This window comes from Marmota marmota, unplaced genomic scaffold (assembly GCF_001458135.2).
Source record: "Marmota marmota marmota unplaced genomic scaffold, marMar, whole genome shotgun sequence".
Classification (NCBI taxonomy): Eukaryota; Metazoa; Chordata; class Mammalia; order Rodentia; family Sciuridae; genus Marmota; species Marmota marmota.
In genome coordinates, this window is record NW_026000241.1 from 11,792,655 (window position 1) to 11,812,492 (window position 19,838).

Consider the following 19,838-nt stretch of genomic DNA (forward strand, 5'->3'; position numbering starts at 1 on the left):
TTTTACTTAGAGAAAAGTTCTAAGTTGCTTAGCACTTAGCATTCCTGAGGCTGACTTTGAACTCACAACTCTCCTCTCAGCTTCTCAGTTCATCTTGAATCCCACACAGTAGCCCCCTTTCCTTTCTACGCTAAGCTGCCACAAGGCTTTGGTGGTCTCTGAATTGTACCCAGGCTCACTTTGTTCTGTTTGTGGCTTGTTTGGTCAAGAGAATGTCATAGGGCTCTTTCCGCCTGAGCTTTCTTGAAATTCCTTTCATAGATCTTGTATCCCTACTGAAACACCAGCTAGATGACTAGGTTGACAGGGTCTGAGACCTGGAACCTAGTGGATTGTGGAGTTGCAGCTCAAGTTCACCTTAATCCTTGGAAGGGCTTCAGGCCACTGCAAGCCTGTTTATTGCAAAGTTTGTTTTTTTAATGCTGCAGACTTGCTCTATCTCACTGCAACTTTGAAGTTTTTAAGTGGTATACTGTTTGTGATTTATATGCACGTTGAGAAAATTTGCCCCACAAAATGTGAATATTAGTCTCAGTTTAGATTGGAGGATCTTTTCTGAACTTCTGGGTAAATTCTTCTGACTGCAGTAGCATACAGGGTCCAGTAGGGGTCTCCTAAGACTTCCTGGAGAATAAATCATGCCTACTCAGATCCAGCAGATGGCTCCCAACACTCCAATGCTCTTACAGGGTGTTTCCCTTACTCCTAGTGACACAAGAAAGGGCGTGCATGTGTTCAGCGAACCCAGGTGCACACCAAACATTTCTTATTGGATGAATTTTGTCCTTTAATAAAATGCTCAGACTTAGATGGGCAGGGGGCAGGACCTCAATGTAGGCTATATTAGATGAAAGGGACATACAGGTGTCCAGCCAGCCTTTTCTATGCAGGCCTCTGCTATCATTCTCAACATAGAAAGTGACAAGGGGTTGAGGATCAGAACAGTGTGCTTGTGGATGTGTCTCCCAGGTGGACTGCTTTATCTCAAGCATTTATCTGCATGTACTTCAACAGCTTTAATTTAAAACTTTCCTGGTACTAATTCATACTAATAAACCCAATACACTAAGCTTAAAAATAAAAGTAACATAGATGTTCCAATAGTAAGAATAATTTAGTAAGATTTCACCTTAAAATAAAAACATCTAAATTCTTCAAACTTTCCAAATTGGATTGACAGAGTCATCATTCTCCCCAACTAAATTTGTCCTTCTTTAACAAATACATAAAAGAGCAAATATACAAAGTAGCTTCTTAACATGCACAAAATATTAATACAAATGGGTCTTTTAAGTATTTGTTTTATTCCAAAGCTTTCTAGGTTAAAAGATGTTTACTCACCTAAGAAGGCAGTTACTACACCAGAACCTATTTACTAGCAGACAGTGTCTATAAGAGGCTGAGGATCTTGTCTGATACCCCAATGGGCAACACCAGACTCTCTATATAATTATATTAATGATTCCATAACTTCAAGGGGGCCATAACTGGGTTGAATGATGATGTCTGAGATTTGCTTTGAAGTACTTCAGAAAAGAAAGCTTCCATATAAATACACACCTAACTACATCAATAAGGGAATGATCATCTAAGCTACTTCCCTGTATTCAACTTATATATTATCCATTTTTTTTCTCCTTAAAAGTCTGTAGCTCCTACCCAAGTTCATCAGTTTGAAATCTTTATATAAATGTACCTATATTAAGATATGTAAACATATTTATATCTAAGGGTAAAGATATATAAATACCTCAAGATCTTTAAACTTAATGTTCCATAGTAAAGTCTCTGTTTAATTTTACAGTATTAACACTGTATAGAACTGCATATTCATTCATATTCATAGGGCCACATAAATGCTTAGAATCCTTAAAATTAGATCCAACTAGATTTTGGATATTTTACCTGACTTTGATTGACTCAAGATCAGAATTTACAGGTTCATTCTAATATTCCACGAGTCAAAAAGTGTCTCTTAACTGCTATTTTTAATATTTATGTATTCTCCATGATACTAATAAATAATTTAACATCAACAGGATTGAGGAACAAGCCATCTACTATCTCTTACACTTTTTTAAAAGACAGGCTGGCCCCTGCTGGCCTCCAACTCCTGGGCTCAAGCCATCCTCCTGCCTCAGTCTCCTGAGTACTTGGACTATAAATGTGTCACTATGCCTGGTTCTTAGAATATTTTTTTCACTTTCCTTATTCTTATGAACTCATGTCTTTTAACAGCTTCAAGTATTTCACAGCCATATTCTCCTTTTGATGCTTCAACTGTCACAACTTCTCAGTTTTTAAAACCTGTCTTTTGGTTGGTTCCTGGGTCGTTTTCAGATAATCATATTAATTTTTTAAACATCCTTGTTTTCTGCCAGATACACAAGAGTGCTCCAAGCTCCCAAACATAAAATCTGCCATTTTTCTAAGGACCCTATTAACAGAATAAAGGCATTTTAAAGTCAAAATGGAATCATGAAATGATTTTGCTACTGAGCTACTGCAGCTGACAGAGCTGAACACATACATACTTTTTTCCACATATGGGTGAGAGTTCATATGATACTTAAAATTTAATTCTTACAACAGTGTTCCTAAGTTCTGTGTCGTACTTTTGTGTTTGTGTGGTATTCTGTGTTTGTACTTCTTTCATGTTGAAAATCTTGATTCCTAGAAAAAATACATGTAATCAATAACGTTTTTATCTAACAAAAGAAAATGGTTTTTCAATACAATATTAATATGATCAATAAAGTTACAGAATAGAGTCTGATTTTGTAATAGTTTGTTTTTAAATACTGTCTCCTAGACTGTCACTCTCATTAGTTATGTAAATTGTATTCTAGAGCTGCACTGTCCAGTACGATAGCCACTAGCTATTATATGGCCATTGAGAACTTGAGAAGTGACTTGCCAAACTGAGAAGTTCTAAAAGTAGAAAGCACTGGTGTGGTTTAGATCATTGGGGACATGCCCTTGAAGGGAATAGTAGGACCCTGCCCTATTCCCTGTTCTGCTCACTCTAGCACACTCCTTTCATGATATGCCCACCCTCACAAGATACCCAAACCAATGGAATCACCTGATCTTGGACTTGAACCTCCAGAACCATCAGTCAAAACCTTTTCTCTTTATAAAATTAATTTCCTCAGGTATTTCATTGTACTAATAATATGCTGCCTAATACAAATACACACCAAATTTCGAAGACAATACAAGCACAAGAATGGAAAAGATTGCAATATTTTTGTGTTGCTTACATCTTGAAATGACATTTTCAATTTTTTGTGCTTTCATTTCACCTGTTTCTCCTAACCTTTTTAGTGTGACTACTAGAGAATTTTAAATGATACATAGCTCACTTACTTCTATTGAATAGACCTAGTCTGGAATCACTCCTAGTTGTACATTCTGTGTGTAGTAATGTAGTTCCTGAATCTAGCAGATGGACTGGTGCTGCTTTTTCCATTCTAATTTGATGGCACTGAATTTCTAACAGCTAATGGCCCTAACATCTTAAAAGATGAACGCTTTCTGCTATTAGATTGTTTTGGGTACAGATACTCTTAGAAAAAGGGGAGAATTTGCTCTCTCCAAGAATCTCAGTCTCCAGAGTTTTATTTCACTACCTTAAAACCATAAGATGATTTAAAACCAATTCTAAGTAGAAAATTCATAGGCATGGTTTCTGACTGAATAAACTGGTACTGCATTATTTTGTTTAATTTCTAGTATTATAAGGACCCATGTTTTTCCACATGTTCAGTTGATTTTGAACTTACCAAAACCTAATAAAAAGAAATTTCTTAACACGAATAATTGCATTTTGGGCATCATGGTCCATGAAGGAGAGTCAGGACAGTAACCACAGTAATTTGAACAGGAAGCTGTTCACTGATTAACTCAAGAGACATAACTACTACAAAAGAATAAAAGAGAACTCTAAATAAATACCATGGGGTGCAGGAGAATATTTAAGGAAGGCATTACCTTGAAAGGGGAGGGGCTCCTTTCAAGGCTAGGATGCAGATCTCTTAGGGAGAGTGTGACTGCAGCCACTGGATGGCAGAGAAGCTTACTGGGTTGCTGCAGCCAGAGCTGTCCACAGTCAGCAGCTGGGGCTGGCAGAGAGGAAACCCTGGGCTATGATTTGACCAGTAGGACCCTCCACAACTGGAGTACTGGAAGGCAAAGTTTAGAGGGCATTTCTCTGCCAACAATAGAAGCAATTGCCCGCCACAATGTCCCATTGGTAAATCTTAACATTGTAGCAGCAGCAAGGGAGATTTTCATTCATCACAATCAGAGCAGCGAAGATTTGGAAAAGGCAGGCATTAAGCGACCCCAGGCACACCTCCTCTAGAGATGGAAGATGTGTATTTTCATTCTTGGGGTGTTTGAATGGGTCCATAAGAAGTTTTTCCCTGAAAAGAATTTCTCTGATATCCTTAATGAGGTTTTGCCAATTCTCTTGGGTGTGGGGGGCAGTAAAAGAGTCCATCTTTTACCATTTAAGCCTTGTCTCCTCAGATCTCTGAATCCATCTGGCCATGATGAGAGTTCCCTTTTCTGTTTCAGGAAATTTTAGTTCCAGGATCACTTTCAGAAAACCATGGGTTGTGAGTCATCTCTGGTACATCAATCCAAATATTACAGAACAAAAACATTAGAATTAACTGGCTTGAGGGAGATTAGAGTTCCCTTCTTCACCTACATGGAGCTGCTCATAGACATCTACTGGGACTAAAGAAAAACAGAATGTACCTGATTTTGAAGAGTCTGAAGAGGGATACAAGAGAGTTCAGACTGTCCAACAGACCAACAGGTCCTGTGTTTGATGTTTGCCAGAAACAGCAAAACATTTCAGAAAAGAGAAAGAGCCCAGGGATGGAACTTAAACACAGTGTCACCTGTAGTGGGAGGCAGGAAGGACACAAAAGACCTTACCACATCTTACCAGGTGGGTACTTGGTGTCCTGCATTACAGCTCTGCTCCTCTGAGAGGTGCTGTTACTTCATATTTTGTTAGCTATGACACATTTGGGAGGAATGCGTCAAACTCCTTCTACCTCTACACATATTCCCTGGAACATCTTGCAGTCAGTCAAAGGACAGCCCCTTCAAATTTCCCTATGGCCTGTTCTATGTCCCTTTTGCCTCTCAGATGGCATGAAAAGACTCGGAAAAAAAAAATTACATGGCAGAGCATAGAGTGGAGATGAAAGGGGCTGGTGTTCAATAGACCATTCTAGTCTTGACTCTGAAATCTTCATGCTTAGGAAGAATCTGTCCCTTGTCCTAACTATACAATGAGAGCTTATACACTCCAGAAGCCCACCTGAAAAATCAAAGTGTGAAAGAGGTGACAGCTGGGACTGGGAAGAAAGTGAAGAGAATAAAGAGCCAAAGCAAAAGCTCTGTGCCTGGCCTCCTGGTATCAGCATTGGGGAAGAGGTGACTCACCTGGACCCACCCAGAATTGCCCATTATTCCTGGCCCACCCTCTCCCCTTTTCCTGACCTCCTCAGGAAGAAAATTTGAGAAGTCATAGAAGGATTACTTGAGTCATCAGCTATTGCCTGGAGCACAGTTATGTGGATCATTTATTTGCACCAAGTGAGCTAATCTTGTTTGGAAGTTGACACACCTATGTGAACATGTACACAGCAATTTTCCTGTGCCTTACCCCTACCAAAGTCCAATTTGCCACCTTCTGTATACTCTGCATTGATGAAATGTGTATCTTACACATGCCAACCTCTATGGTCCTCCCGCTGACCCCTGGTGTTCTCCCCTTTCTCTCCATGTAAAGTTCACCCACTTTTCCACCCTGCTCAAATCCATTCTATACCAGGAGACCTGCTCTGTGCCTCTTCTAATGCTCTAATTCCTTCCAGTTTCAGTCTGTTTGATGTTCCCCTCTCCTAGCAGTGCTCTGCCCTCAACTGGCTGTCAATAAATGTGTCCATGACCATCATGATAAAGATACCTTTTAATCCACTGTTCTGTAAAACTGTGAGTCCCTGCTTGTATTGTCCTCCTGCTTTACTTCATTTTTACTACAAAAAATGAAGGTCTTACACTTCATAAATAATTCTATTCTCAGGTTACTGAAGAGCTTAAATCTAGCTTGACACCTTCTTCATCACATTGTATCTGATAAGAAAGCACCAGGAACCCCCCCCCCCAATTATCCCAGAAATCATCAGTTTGTGTCCCAAATTTGAAAGAATAAAGAGTCTAGCTGGCATGCGAGATGAATCCACCCCTCCAGGTCTCATGCCCTCAGACCTGACAGGCCTCAAAAAACAGGTGAGCTCTAGGAGAAAAACAGGCTTTGAAAACAACCCCTTTGGGCTCCTCCTGATGTGACCCTCTCAGGTGAGCTCGATCTGACTTTCCTCATCTGTAATTGAAATGTAATATAAGCATCTTTTTACCTATTCCAGCAGGGTTAGAGCTTATGACCAGAGCTTTCCTCTCCCTGTTGACTTTACAGATATTCTTTAGGGCTTATAGTTTCTTTTATGGAGAATATTGAAGGGCGTATTACAATTAAAAGGCAATATGCCTTTTCCTCACTACCCAAAGTTGGCAAACAACCATCATCAAGTCCTGACAAGGAGTGTTGGGGCCTCTCCCTCTGGGTGACAGTGTCCAAGTGGAGGCTGATGAACAGATACCAGAAGACTCTAGGGTTGTTCCTACCTCACAAGTCTTTTTCTCATGCATAGGGAGAAAGATAAAGTAGACAAGCCAAACTCCTAGGGCCCCCATCTTGGCACTTGGTCAAATCCTGTCTTAAGGTTTCCCTTGTAGACATATTGTTTTCTGAACTAAACTGTAGATTCCCAAGAGGTGGAATGCACTGCCTTTCTTCTGCTCCAGTCTCCACAGTACGTAGCCTATGTTTAAGAGGCTCACCGTTTAAGAGGTCCTCAGTGACCACTAGATTATTTCATCCATCCAGTGGCATGCTTTAAAGCTATCAACAGACATAAAGTTTCAGAGGAAGAAATCAGAAATAGTCCCTGCACAAAGAAACCCTAATATCAGAGTTTAGAAAGACTGACTTGTAATAAAGATTATAACACAGTTATAAAAACTGGCAAGTGATAGAAGTTCAAATGAGGAAACTGTACATTACTTTCTTAATCCACAGGGAGATGGGTTAAGAAAGATAAAATAGATGAAATTCTTTGGACCTCAATCTCCAAGGATGAATAGTGTTTACCAGGTGAAAAGTGAACATCTAAAAACTCATATAAGTAGAAGAGTCAAACCCAACAACAGTAGAATACATGTTCTTCTCAAGGACACATGGAGAATTCTACAGGACAGACCACATAGCAAGTCTCAATACATTTAAAAAATTTTTTTTAGTTGTAGTTGAACACAATATCTTAAGAACTGAAATAATATATATTCTCAGGGAAATACAAATCACAATGAGATATTACTTCAAACACACTAAAAATGGCTATAATTTTAAAAGAAAGATAATTACAAGTGTGAAGAAATGGAACCTCCTTACACAGTGCTACTGAAAATATAAAATGTTGCAACCACTTAGGAAAATAATGTGGCAGTTTCTGAAAAATTTAAATATTATCCACCTCGGAATATGCCCAAGAAAATTGAAATCATATGTCCCTAGAAAAAAACTGTATGTGAATTCTCCTAATAACATTATTCATAATAGCCAAAAGTGGAAACAATACAAATGTCCATCAACTGATGAATGAAAAAAAATGAAAACTGAAAAAAAAGTGGCATATATCCTTGAAGTGGAATATTATTCAGCCATTTTAAAGAATAATACATGCCACAGCATGGATGAATCTTTGAAAACATCATGCAAAGTGAAAGAACCAGATATAAAAGCCCACATATTATATTATCCCATTTACGTGAAATTCCAGAATAGGCAAATACATAGAGAAATAAAACAGTGGTTGCAAGGGTAGAGATGAGGACAGCAATGGGGAGTGACAGCTAATGGGTGTCACTTGTGTTCAGAATGATAAAAAATGTTCCAGAATTAGACAGTGGTGATGATTGTACAATTCTGTGAATATATTTAAAACCACTGAATTTTACACTTTAGATGGGTGAATTTTTATGTATAATTATCTCAGTGTTTTAAAACTCAGACCCAGGTCATGGTATTAGAATCACAATATTACATATTTAGTATAGAACAAAGTGGTACTAATTAAATTTTTTTGTTCACTGTAATCATGTTAAGGGAGAAAAACAGAGTATAAAAGATAATAGAGGGGCTGGGGTTGTGTTCCAGTGGTAGAGCGCTCACCTAACGTATGCAGCCTGGGTTCGATCCTCAACACCATAGAAAAATAAATAAATAAAATAAAGGTATTGCATCCAACTACAAAAAAAAAAAGCAATAGATTTTAGTAATACATTTTGCAAAAGTTTATGGAGCCTGTAACCCAGCTACTTGAGTTTATGGTGATGCCTGTAACCCAGCTACTTGAGAGGCTGCAGCAAGAGGAGAATAAATTCAAGCCCAGCCTGGGCAATGTATAGAGACCCCATCTCAAAAAAAAAGAAAGAACAGAAAAAAAAGAAAAGAAAAGAAAGTTAATTCAGGGGAGTCCTTGCCAACTATGTACCTGTACTAATTGCTTTAGAGTATACAAAGTTGAATAAAACACAGCTCCTCTCCTAGGGAGAGGTTTAGAAGTTAATAGGGCAATTTAGAAGAGTGAACTGAGGGCCAAAAGAGGTTTGGTTCTGTGTGCCTACCTAAGTACTGGGCGTGTTGGGGAAAACCACCAGACTTCCAGTTCTGGGAGTCCCACACAGGCCTCCCAAGGAAGAGAATGACTGGAGAGATGAAGGCTGACAGTCTGCTAAGGAGAGACACTGGAATAAGTTATAAAATGAAAGTCACACCTTTATTTACCAGACAGAAGAGTCAATAGTCATAAACCCTTTCGGGCCCCAGTTGAGGAGAGACTGGACCAGATTACTCTGAATCCTGAATTAATTTAGCACTGTTAAACAAAAATTATGTTAAGAGTATTATTTTGGACTGAGCTCCTGTACTAGGCCCCAACAGACCAGACCAAACCAAAATGGAGCCATTCATGCCAAATGCCACATCATCACACTGAAACTCTTAATGAAATATACCCCAAAACAGACCAGTAAATTTTTTTCCTGAAAATGGTAGATTACAGTCTACTGGAAAGAACAAGGAGTAGCCTCTTCTTCAACCTTGGAAAAAAAAAAAAACTAAATTAGAGGGACAGCATCATGCAAAGACAAATACCGAGTGAGCTTTCATTAAAGGCTTCTTTGATTCATAAATCACAAATAAAAGCTAATTAGACCTACAATTAAATGTTGTTATTTTGCTTTTCTTGCTACCTCTTTAAACCCTATGGCCACTGTTAACACTTTCTTATTCATTTCATAACCTATAGATCATTTGTGTAAAGTATGTAACTTCAGCGTTACAGATATTAGTAATTAAGATAGGAACAGAATTAAAGAACTTGAATTGCCCTGTTCAGGGCTATCAAGTGAGCCATAAGTACTTGGTGAATCAATGCTGATGAAACAGATAAAGCTTGTGAATTTACTATTATTCAATAAATTCTGACATGTTAATGGTACAGCTCACTCATAACACTCAACAGGCAAGAGATAACTTTTAAAAAATACAACCTGGGTGGGAAGAGAGAGTCCTTCTCCCTTTTTAGAAAAGTGAAAAAGACCAGAGACAAACTGGGATGTGGTGGGTCTGGCTGTCAATAAATGAAATGTAACCTAGTCTAGCCCAAGTGATGGAAGAGGGACAGCATCATGCAAATACAAATACCAAGTGAGCATTTTTTTTTTTTAAAGAGAGAGAGAGAGAGAGAACTTTTTAATATTTATTTTTCAGCCATCCGCGGACACTGCCGCAGTCTGGCTGGGCACAATTCAGGAGCCACTTGTCAAAAGAAACGAACTTTATTTTTAGAACACACACATACTGCACCACACAGCTCCTCAGGAAAAACCCTCAAAGCCCAACTGCCACCACCAGCTTCCCATAAGCCTCTCCACCTCCCCCACTCCTCCTGCTCTTGAGGCCTATTGGCTGGGTCACGTGGGCGGAGCCAAAAAAAGTTCCCCAATGAGCAGCTCTGTGGTCTGAAAGGGCAGGGAAACAGCCCAATGAGCATCACCGCAGAGGAGCCAATCAGTTGGCAGCTAGAAGTTTGCTGGGCCCCTGTGAGCCAATCATCAGCTGGCAGCTGGAAGTTTGCTGGGGCCCCTTAGGCTGTGGCTCTCAACAGGACACTACATCTTTGTTTGACACAACATCTTTGTTTGTACATGGTGCTGAGGATGGAACCTGGGCCGCACGCATGCCAGGCGAGCGCGCTACCGCTTGAGCCACATCCCCAGCATCCCCAAGTGTGCATGTTTGACTCATGTCATATGATCAGCTTTGTGGAGGACATAGCTTTCAAGTCATAGGAAGAGACACAGCAGGAAAGTCCTAGCTATCATGCTATCATGATGGGGAGGAGGGAGGGAGTGTGACTAGAGTAACTTTTTGTGTGTGTGTGCTGAAACTTGAACCCAGGGTTAGGCAAGTACTCTACAACTGAGCTATACCCCAGACCCTTAGAGTAACAACTATTCTGCTATCATTTTTATTGGTAGCTGTGCCTCTCTCTTTCTTTTAAGTTGATGGGCCTAGAATAATTGAAGTTTCACAGACTACACAGCAAAACACTAAAAATGACCCCAAAAGGCATGGGAAACACATGCTATGGAAAGGCATGTATTTCAAACAAGGACGAGAAAGGATCAGCTTGGATATCAAGAAAAGATTGTATTCAGACAGCAGCATATGAACTTAAAAGCATGTGAAAGGTTTTAAAGATTTTTTTTCTGATCACAGTAATAAATTTCATTTAATAATATAGAAAAACACAGAAGAAAATAAAAATTGCAAAGTATTCTACTACTCAGATTAAACCACCATTACCAATTGGGGAGTATATCTTATTCATAAATATAAAGTAGATAAATATAAGTACAAATATTAAAGTACATGAACATAAATATATTCATAGACAAATGTGATTGATGAGTGTTCTGACAGGGGAAATTGAAGGTTAAAAAAATCATGAGAAAAAAATACAATATGAGCACAGGCAGGGAAAAGAAAGGACAGAGACACAAGAGTGTTCCAGAAAGTGCATGAGCTGGGTTCAAATCCTCCCTCTGCCTCTATGGAACCCCAGAAAGTTTTTAACCATGCTAACCTTGTTTCCTCCTGTATTTAGTGGGTATAATTGTACTTACTTGATAAGTAGTTTAGATTATCAGACACACCTTGTCTATGTGTATCAAGTTATCTACTAGCATACCCAGAGAATGGTAGTTTCTGAACAAGAGATGGTGTTGTATAGTAGGTGTCTGTATAGCTTCATGTGATTCTGTGAGCAGAAGGGCAGCCTGAGGAAGCAGGATGAGGCTTCTCACCACTAGCAGCCTGAGAAAACAAGATGTAAACTGTCTCTCCCATTCAGTAGCTTGAGAAAGCAGGAATGCAGACCATCTCCCATCCTGTTCCTTTGCTCTAACATAGTTTTTTTTTAAGAAATCCCCTTAAAAGACGTTTTTCAGATACAATGTTCCACAATCTACCCTAAGGAGCATGCATCAATGACCAAGAGGCAAACTTTATTTCATTATAATACCAAAAATTTGCATCCAAGAAAGAGCTGAAGCCTTGTTTCCATGGAAAGTATAAAGGAGATGCTGTCAGACTGTGCCTGTGCAGGACCATTCTGCCCATGTGAGGATGCCCTTTCCCCTTGGGAATATACACTGCTGCACAAATAAAAAAAGTTTGCTAGCTTTGGGGAATCCTAGCTTTGGAAATGATTCCCTGTGTTCTCCTTACTTGCTGCAAACAAATTTCACTTTATGTGACAAGTATTCTTGGAGTCTTGATCTGATTCAACTCCCACCAAGAAAGAGATGGACCCAGTGAGTCTGATGATAATTCTGCTGCTTCTGGTGGATAGTATATCCAAGTAAGATGGAGGCCAGGAACAACTCACTCAGCCCATGGATCAAAAGGATTCCAGATCCTGGTTAGCCATAAGAGCACATTAGCCAGAAATGGTAACAAGCCTTTTGAAAACTATTAAATTGTCCTTAAGCAACAGCCCAGGGGCTGGGGTTGTGGCTCAGTGGTAGAGCGCTTGCCTCACCTGTGTGATGCACTGGTTTCAATTCTCAACACATAAACAAATGAATAAAATAAAGGTCCAGCAACGCTTAAAAAAAAAAAAAAAAGCAACAGCCCACACAATTTCTGGAGACACCATAAGCTGCACAGTGCACTCAGTTCATTCTCACTGATTTGTAATTTCTCTTTTGCCAGCCATATTGTACTCAGCAATAGACCGAAGTTACTAGCTCAGTTTACTAGACTGTTATTTTAATACTCATAACTCATAGTTAGTATTTAACTATTGATTTACTTGGGTCAAGCAGAGATCATCTTTTTCTGATTTTCCCTCAAACAGGGCAAGCAGTTTCCTGTTCCTAGCAAAATCATTAGCACAGGGAGAGTCACTCAGGGACACCAATTTGGGTGAAGTATCTGTTTGCATAATTCATTTTTCTCCTAGAGCTATAAAAGTAATTGCTAATTCATCTCTGGCAAAGGAGACCATTACCCTGTCCTTACTGTGATTTGGATCTAATTTAGATGTCAGCTACACTTATGAGCCCTCAATTCATTAAGCTGTCAAGACAAACAGATGGTGCCTCGTAATCAGTATGAGGGCAGAATGGCTTGGAGAGCTTGGAGATCAGTCAATAAAAACCTATTTGCAGTACCATTGAGTATGGCAGTGCCTCCTGGAAAATTAGCTCATTCGGAGGATTAGCAGACCATAAAAATCACCATAAGTCATTATTGGGAAGACACAGTGGGAGAGATCAGTATCCAAGAGGTATCAGTATTCAAGGGGTATGGAAGGAAGATTGTAGGTGGCAGGTGATCAGGAGGGTCAGAGACCACTGCAGCACTAGCAGCTGTGAATGCAGCCAGTGTCACTGTCACTGTACTTAGTTGCTTGCTTCTGCAAAGAGGCAGCCTGCAGCATTCAACCAGTGTTGCATGGAGGCCTTCTGTGTGCAGGACACTAGCAAGCTCTGTGGAAGATTACAAATACAGATACAGCAGGAGTTCTGCTGCCAGGGTGCTTGTAACCCAATGTCCATGCATAACCACAGTGCTCAACATAATCCCACGTGACAGCAACAAGCCAGAGAACCCAGGTAGCAAATCATGTTTATCCTTTCCACTTGAAAGAGCTTTTTGCCTGTGGTCAATAAAGAGCTTTTGCTTCTAGCAATCAATGATTTTTTTTAATTTTTAGTTTTCGGTGGACACAACATCTTTATTTTATTTTTATGAGGTGTTGAGGATCAAACCCAGCGCCCCGCGCATGCCAGGCAAGCGTGTTACTGCTTGAGCCACATCTCCAGCCCCAGCCTCGCAATCAATGATGTTTTTGTGTAATATACTCTCATATCTGTATAAATACAGATTATAAATAAAGCAATCTTATTAATTAAAGTTATAAGCTTTCTAATTTTTAAAAATCAGGATATGTCCCACATAAAACTGAATACTAAAAAGATCAAATTTTGCCTTCTCAATATCTACTGAAAATATAATGACAAAATGATATAAAATTATGTACATTTTTAAGACATGGTTGTGTTGTTCATTCTGAATATAATGTCTTCAAAACATAAAAGAAGGCAAACTTGAGTTTAGTCAGGAAAAGTCTGAACCCCACCTGCCCATTCTCCCCACAGGAATTTGAGGAGCTGGGATATATCCAAGATCCATTTTTAAGTGACAATCTCACAGGCTGTTGTTTGAAAATACTGCCATTAAAACCATCTTGTGTCAAGCCTAAAATTATGCAAATGTCTTTCTTAGCTCTGTTTAAGTGCTTTCCTGTTCAAATGACCCTCTTAGTATTGATGCTTATGGAAACTGCAAATCTGGCCCAGTCTGGTAAGAACACAGTGCTATGAAAGTGAAGACAGTCTCATTATGGCCATAAATTTTATAGGGCTGTCCCCTCATCATTTGGTTCTCAGCAAAGATGTCACTGGTTAGATGTGGAGAAAGGAGGGCCCGGCATCAGGGATCTATACATTTCATATTTGATGAATGGGGTGGATAGCAGTTTGACCAACCAAGTTAGGGAATTTAAGAAAAAGTGCAGGCTTTGGGGAAAGGGTTATCCCAAGCAGAGGGAAGAAGAGAGATGATTAATTCAGTTCATCATGAACTTGTTGTCTGTGGAATCTGAAGATGGAAATGTCTAACACACAACTGAATAGTTTTGGAACTCACACAAGAAGTACAGCAAAGAGAACATCAGCATACAGATGAAAGTAAAACCCCACAAAGGTACATGAGATCACTCCAAAAGGAAGAAAGAGGGAAAGAAAGAAAGAGAGTGAGCAGAATCCTGGAACACCCCAATATTTAAGGTTAGAGGAAGTTAATTCAGTAACAATAACTGAGAAAAGAATGGCCAGATTGGAAGAATAAGAATATAGGTGCCAATCAAAGATTCCTAATGCCAATATGTCAGAGGTCAAGTAGGATATGAACAGAGAAACTGAAATATGTACGTTGAATGATGTCCTTCACCATCATAGGCTTGGAAGTATAGGAACAAGAACCATCGGGTTTGGTTACTGGTATGGATTGGGGGAGAGGTTGAGAGAATATGTGCTACTTTTTTTCTCCAAAGCTGGCAACGATTGCTGTGCAAAGGAAGATGGTACTCAAGACCACAAGAAATGACTGAAAAGGGTATATGTAAGTATACAAGTGGAGGCAAGAGGTAAGGAAGTTGAGATAATGTCTCAATGGACTCAGAGAAAAGGGTTAGTGGTGAAATCAGGGGAAGGGAAGAACAGGCTGAACAGAGATAAACAAGAGGACGACTTTGAGCGTGGGGTCAGGAAACTTGAAGGTCTAAAGAAAAGTGGTTTTCCTGCGGTTGCATCACTGGTTACTGCTTAGAGACATGGCAGCAAGTGGAAGGAGGCTGCCTAAAGAGGGAACTAACATACTATTACAACACACTGTTGGTGGTGTAATAAGGGCTTTAGATCTCTCAAACCAATCCTGTAAGGTATTTATTTATTAATACCCCCATTTTGTTGATGAAAAATTTGAGGTTCCAAAGAGCTATATAACCTGTGCAAGTCATAATGTTAATCAGCATTCAAACTGGTATTCAAATCCATGTCTTCTGACCTCATGTGTGGTAGCAATCGTGGAGCACCAAGCCAGGCCTCTTTCCACTCTATATTTTTTCTCATTAGTACTTGCTAAGTGTTCTACTGCCCTGAACAAAAATAAATCATACTAAGTGCATCAGTGGAAAATCCATTCAAGACTAAAATATTTTAAATATAATATCTTTGTTCACTATGACATAAATACATAAATCCTACTGTTACTGTGGTTACTAATGGAAAAAATATTTTATACAGTTGACTGAAACCAGTGATATAAAAATAGGAGACTATGCAAACTAGAGATAAAAAGTACCTATTATTTGCTTATTTTTTTGCTCAAGTATACCATACTAGTTCTGAGCATCCTATATTTATCATTTTTATGGAAACCTTCCATAACCAAACGTAAAGCTCATACTTACACTATACACACAAAATGAAACTACTGTTTATAGGTAATTAAGTGGGACCTAAAAAAATCTATAAACCAACCCCCCACCAAATATAATGATGAACACATAAGGCATTTACTACGTGCCAGGCAATGTTAGGGTTTCGGTACTATTAACACTCCCTAAGAGTTCTACCAGGTAAGTCCTTATTAATGTACAAATGAAGAAATTGAGGCACAGAATGATTAAATAACTTGCTTGGGATCACACAGAGGCAAAGCAAGCTTGAGAGTCTGTGGTCTTAAGCAGTGTCACACTACCTCTCATATGAGAGAATGGACAGATCTCATCCATTTTACTCTACTACCAAGAACCTCATATGCACCCTGCTCTTGTCAACATCCTGCTCCAGATCCTTCAAGGGACACTTAATAGAATACTGTCCAATTAATACTTTAATTAGCATTTAAGGTCCTCCCAACTGTTACTCAAGTCTACTTTCCATTATTCTGACTCTGGTCACAAAGATTTTCCTTTTCCTACTTATTGTCAACAGAGCTACATAGTCTACTTCCATTCTGCCCCCAGTTTGCTCCTTCAGAAATACCCTCCCAATATAATTGCATTCTAGTTATTCTCCAGAGCCCATTAAAATCCTAGTCCCAAGAAGCCTTTGAAACTGTTCCATTTACTATGATATGGACCTGAAATTCCATTCAAAGCACTTACAGACTATCTTTACTAGGTCTATATACCCATTCCTTTGACCTACTCACACTATAACTTATTTCAAAGCAGGTTGAGTCCAGTGCAGTACCCAGCACAATAATGTTCAATAATTGCTGATGGTGACTCCCAACTCTGGTTTAAAAATACCTGTAGATATTACCAATCATCTCAAAAGATTTAACATTTGTTTTAAACAAAGTTCAACAAAGACAGCACAGTATTTTAAAAGGATGACAAGAATAGGTCAATGCCCTTTACGTTGGGCCTTAGCTTAAACAGACATCTGAGTTTAGAAGCCCATTTCTCTTGCGGTTGATATGATGATGTCTAGACAGCTACTTGGAGCATAAGAAGTTACAGAAAGTTTCTATGAAGAGGGGACAAGAGCAAGGCTGGCAGACATTCTTGCACTGCTTTTCTTTATTCTATAAACTACAGGTGAGTTGATTTGATACTTTAGAACCCAGATCATTTTTAAAGTCTTCTGCATCAATTAGATTTCAAAATGACACACAGTAAAGAGAATGAAATAATAATCTTACACATTTGTTAACAATTATAATGTCAACATTATAAAAAATGTAAATTTGCTATTGTTTTCTTACAACATGATATGGAATAAAGTGTAGAAGAACAATTTCCATTTAAAAAGTCTTCTGGTATGGGAATGTAGCTCAGTGGTAAAATGCTTCCCAGCATGTCACCCCCCGCATCTGTTTCAGATATTTATCAACATTTATAAAAAATTGGGGGTATCTACCTACTAAACAGAAAAATAATTTCTCACACAAATTGGCAACAAAACCGCAAGTAAACTGGCACAAACAGAAGTCCCTTATTATTACATTAAGCTTGTAATATGTTCTAATTTGCAAGAATTAAAGTTTCTCAGGATGAGACTGAGGTCATTGATGTAAAACTTAAAAACATCTCACTATGGAATAAATTCCATGTTCTGTTCCTTGCCAGAGATCAGAAAATATACAACTTCCTAACAAATAAGCTAGTTTTGCGTTTTCGTATTCTGAAACAGTGAAGTATTTAAACAGTACATAAAAGAATAAAGGCACAGTGTACTAGAGTTACAAATTCTTGAATTTGTATACAGACGATGGAGGGCAAACTAAAACAATTTAATATTATCCACTGTAACAGACTTACTTAAAAATACATTAAAATCCCTAGGCACAGTGGCCCACCCACATCTGTAATTCCATTGACATGGAAGACTGAGTCAGGAGGATCACGAGTTCAAAACCAACTTCAGCAATTTAGCTAGGCCCTAAGCAACTAAGTGAGGCCCTGTCTCTAAATAAAATTAAAAATGGGCTGGGGATGTGGCTCAGTGGGTTAAATGCTCCTGGGTTCAATCCTGGGTAACAAAACAAAAAAAAATCAAAATCAAAACAAGGCCATACTACAGCTCTTGTGACAAATTTTGATTTGAAAATTATCTTATTTTTTCTGATGGCCCTGATGTTAAAATAGAGCTCATTTCAATCAAGACCAACATTAATAGCATTGTTCACATTACATAACTGTTTAAATCTATCACTTTATCACATCCAAGGATGTAAATCAAAAGGTTAAAAACTTTCATTAAAGGTGTACGAGTTCTTTTGGAGCTGGGGATGTGGCTCAAGCGGTAGCGCGCTTGCCTGGCATGCGTGGGGCTCTGGGTTCGATCTTCAGCACCACATAAAAATAAAATAAAGATGTTTTGTCCACCGAAAACTAAAAAATAAATATTTTTTAAAAATTCTCTCTCTCACTCTCTGGAAAAAAAAAAAAAAAAGATTTCTCATTTTACTCTGCATTACAACATTACAATACTAAATGGTCTGACCCCATGACCTGGGGCTGGTTCTCAGGAAGGCTCATTTATTTAGGTTCTGCCTGTGTCATTTAAATCATTCACTTAAATTCTCAAAATCTCTATTTGCATAAAAAGTGAACTAGATGATTTTTAAGGTCCCTTTAATAACACAAGTCTAAATCTTCAAAAAAATTTAGAAATGTGTTGTTTAAAATCTTTCATAAACATTTACACTTTATCTCTCTTGAAAAAGTACTAATATGAAGGTATGATTACCTGAAGAAAAACTGTATCCATCCCAATAATTTCCTTAAGGGCCTGCCACAACAAATGTGGTCCTATTGTAACACCCCTAGCTAGACAAGGGCTGTTAGGCACTGAACAAATCTGGGGTATAGGAAAGGGCAATGATATATCTGTGATTTGTTTAAAAAAAAAAAAAAAAAAGGAAATGAGGCCTGTTTACTTACTCACCCAACTTTTTAAACAATTTCATCCAAAAACTGATTACATTTTACTTGATTCATATTTCAATCAAATACTAATAGACTGGACTGAAAGTTATACCATTTATGTGACTAATCCCAATAAAAATGATTTTAAATGATGCATTGTTTTGAAATTGAGAAAATATCTGTCAGTGCTGTTTTTAATGTTCTATGACATCCTCTCCTGACTCAGTTCATACTTTCTCCCTTAACCCAAACTGACAGGGCTGTTATACTTTTGTCAAAAGATGAATCTTTTATTCTCCTTCAAATTTAATATCACTTCAAGTTGGGTCAGATCAATGAAAATTATGTCAAATAATGCATAATAGTCTCAAGAGAAAGATTTGAGGACATAAGTGTGTATCTTCCACATAGTCACAGCTGCAAAGGAAGTGCATTACCTAACTCTACTTAAATTACCTAAGTGGCTTGGTCATCCCAGAATTATCTAAACTCTAAATAATATTATATATAATGTTTAGAGTAATGAGTTCAGTAGGTATAAAACTTCTACTTCTAAAAAATGACCTGCTGTGGAAACAAAATTCCTAGTTTACCATCCTGGAACTCTGTTACTTAGTAGCTATATGACTTTATACCCAACATCATGTCTAACAGTAATTGGCTTTACAGGTGCATATACTTACCACATAAATTCCTAGTGGGCAAGGTCTGCTTTTCACACAATAGCTAACACTCTACATGTGTTTTCTCATTAACCATCACAACTGTTACCCATTTTAAAAGTGAAAAAAATGACATTTTGAGAAGTTAAACTCAAGATCATAGCTAACGTGTTGCCAATCTGGGACTTCCACTCAGATTTGCCTGACCCCTTATCTCATTCTCTGGAACTAAGCAAGTTACCTAGCAGTAAAGTGTATGAATCCCCTTCAGGAATGACTAATCTTTGGTCTTTGTGGTTGTCAGATTTTGTATTTCCAGAATCAAAGGACTTAATGACTTTTGGTTTACCTTCGTATTAGTCTGTGGGGTGCTTTAATTTTAATAATCCTAAATGAGTTCCCGAGTTTATCTTTAAAGTTCTCCAGTTGTTGCAGCAGTTTCGTCTTACTTCAT

General features: G+C 38.4%; 1 protein-coding gene across 3 annotated transcripts in view; it reads right to left on the reverse strand.

The window, feature by feature from the left end:
- Nucleotides 1–19,838, reverse strand: part of Ackr2 (atypical chemokine receptor 2) — a 51,601-nt gene that overhangs the window by 30,968 nt on the left and 795 nt on the right. The window lies entirely within an intron of this gene.